This window comes from Canis lupus, chromosome 14 (assembly GCF_003254725.2).
Source record: "Canis lupus dingo isolate Sandy chromosome 14, ASM325472v2, whole genome shotgun sequence".
Classification (NCBI taxonomy): Eukaryota; Metazoa; Chordata; class Mammalia; order Carnivora; family Canidae; genus Canis; species Canis lupus.
The window spans coordinates 7,773,805-7,776,783 of NC_064256.1; positions in this window are offsets into that span (position 1 = coordinate 7,773,805).

Consider the following 2,979-nt stretch of genomic DNA (forward strand, 5'->3'; position numbering starts at 1 on the left):
CAGCTGGGTGGGAGAAGGATGCATGGGGGATGGACCAAAATGAGGCCATGTTTCATTGTTTGTCTTGCATGTTGATTTGCGAAAACCATACAGGAATCAGCTTGACCAGCAATTGAGATGGGAAAGATCTAAGGGTTTTTAGAGAAATACAGTATCACTTGGCAGCAAGGGTGTACATGGTTCAAAGCGAAAATTTTTCTTTTGCACTAGATGGAACTGGGTGATTAGAACTGACCAGGAGAACAGGTTACCTTGTAACAATGACCTTCCTGTTACTTGAGGTATGTTAGCTTTAGTTTGGTGCTTCTTGAGGAAGTTTAAGCACAATGGTCCTGAAATTTTGGTATGTATCCAAACCCCCTGGAGAGCTAAAAACAAATCCAGAAGCCCAGAATCACTGAAGTAGGACAGAGTCTGGGCCTATGAGCTATCCCTCAGGCCCAGGTGATTCTGACACATACCCAAGTTTGAGAATCACTGTTGAAGAAACCTATGAATCCAGTTAATATGATTCTGAGATTTGTCAAAGCGCGTGCCATTAAGAGTTTCAGACCACACAGCACCCACCTCATGGCCTCATTGTGAGGTTACATGAAAGAATGTACGGAAGGAAGGTTATGAGTGGTCAGTAAATTAGTCTTGGCATGTACTATTGGCCCTCCTCTTCTGCAAAGGAATGGAGGCTGGAGATGAACGCATGCCAGGCTGGCCCAGACTCACTCGCTCTAGGTTATAGAATTCAGCCACTGTAGGCCCAGGTGGGACAAAGGGATAGTCGCTTTAGGGAGGATGGCCACATCAGATCCAGAGGTAGTCCAGAGCCACATTTGGGGCAGATGCAGATCACAGACCCCGTGATCAGCAGAATGTGTTCACCTGGAGTCCAGCCTGGTTGGTGTGGCTTAGGCACTCCCCACCCTCACCCTGGCACACTCACCCAGCTCCGTGCAGTCCAGGCTGCCCATTGCCAGGCTGTGGAAGATGTGGCTGCGCAGGCAGCAGGCCACATTGCTGTGTCACTCCAGGTCCTGGCTCATAAGCAGCAGCACCTGTGTAGGGTTTTAGCCACACAGAGAGAGGGCATGCACCACCAGCAGGTGGGCAGCCAGTGTCCTGGTCTCTCACAGTGACACCAGCATGCAGGCAGCCTGCCCCAGGCTCCAGTACGGGCACTCTCCACGACCAGCACACGGAAGCCACAGACCAGGTAGAGCTGCAGGTACCTGTCCCAGCCAGGGGAGAAGCAGCAGCTGGCGGAGGCCCAGCGACCCTGATGAAAGGAGCCCGAGAGCTGGTGGGCAGCAGTAGGGCCGTGACCAGCCCACCCTGGAGGACAGATGGAGGAGTGGTGGGTAGCGCTCAATTCTGGCCCCACCTTTCCCCCCACATCTGCAGGCGGAGAGCAGGGGCTCTCAGGTGGCTTGACCCAGTAGCTCAGGAGGGGCCAGACTGGCCCTCTGAAGGCTCTTGGAGCTTCTTTGGTTCCAGTGCTGATCAGGAAATGGGTGGCAGCCAGCCCTGAACGGGGTCAGCACCCCAGCTGTGTACGACTCAGCCACCCTCAGATCCCCCTCCATGCCACCTCCTTACATCCGGGAGTGGGGTCTAGAGAGGAAGAGGAGCCAGCCACAAGGAGAGGAGGGGGAGGCAGCTCCTTCCTCCACCCTCACACTAAGCTTTTTATTCCTTCAGGATTCCTCCTGGCTAGTAAGGGCCAGACTCTGACGCCAACCTCTCTGGGTCCATGCCTCACCCCCACTTTATACATAGCTCCCCCCTTATTAGGGGGCAATTTTGTGCACGTCACCCCACCCCCAGCGGTCCTCCACCTCCAGCTGAGCAGGACATCTGCTCAGAGGTAGGGCCAGGGTCAGAGCATGCAGCCCCTGGCAACACCTACCAGGCCCAGCTCCAAAACCCTGCTCCCCATACCTGTTGTCCTTAGGACAGGGCCCCTCATCTACAGGGTGAGAGAATCACCTTCACCAGCCTCCTTTACTTTCCTTCTGCTTCAGTTCCAGAGGGAAGATAGGCAGGGTCAGGCACCCAAGAGACCTTGGTCCCAGCCTCCTGCTCCATCCCCTCTTAAGACCATTGGCAACAGTAGTCTCTGGGCTGAGAGCTAGGTGTCTGGCTCCCAAGTGAGCTGCACCCCCTAGCCCAGCTAGAGTCGGAGGGGATGCGTGTAGGTAACAGGGTGCTGTATTAGCCTGGGACAGGTAGAGTCCAGCCTTTCCCTCTCTGGGTGCCTTAGTTTCTCTACTTGTGATCCTCATTAGGGAAAGAAGATTATCTCACCCCCACCTCCACTCCAGGCATCTCAACAGCTTCCTGTCTTTTGACCCTGCACACGAGGTCCACTCCACCCTTCACCTTTCAGGGCAGGATCATCTCAGGGTGACCAAGGGCAGGTAGGGGCAGATGCCCAACCACTGAGACACCCAGGGGTTCCCGGAGCCACCCAGGTGTCCCAGGAGGAAAGCACTTTTTATGGTGGAGATGCTGGGGGAGAGGAGCAGGGGCAGAGAGCGTTCTGTGCCTGGGGAAGCCGGAAATCCCAGGTCTGGGTACCTTAGGAGCAGTGTGGCACTGCATCCAGCAGGTGGCGCCAGGACCCGTCGACCTGGGAGACCCCGGGACCCTGGAGCGGGGCAGTTTCCTAGGCAACAGGCAGCCTTTTTGAAAGCCCTGCTCTTGGCAACCATTCCCTGGTTGCCCGTGTCCACAGTAAAATTTGGCGTCTGAAGGACAGGAGGAGCACGGGAGTAAAATAATCTCTCAGGAGAGAAGCTGGGTGGGGGTGGGGAAAGGAGTCTAAAAGACCTGCTTTCCGCAGCCATTTATTTAACCAAGCACCAGTCACTGTGGTAGGTGCATGGTATCCTCAGCAATCCCACAAGGTGGTAGTAGCACAAATTCTTTTATTACGGACGGAGAAAATGAGTGCCAGAGAGATAGTGACTTCCCAAGTCACCAGAT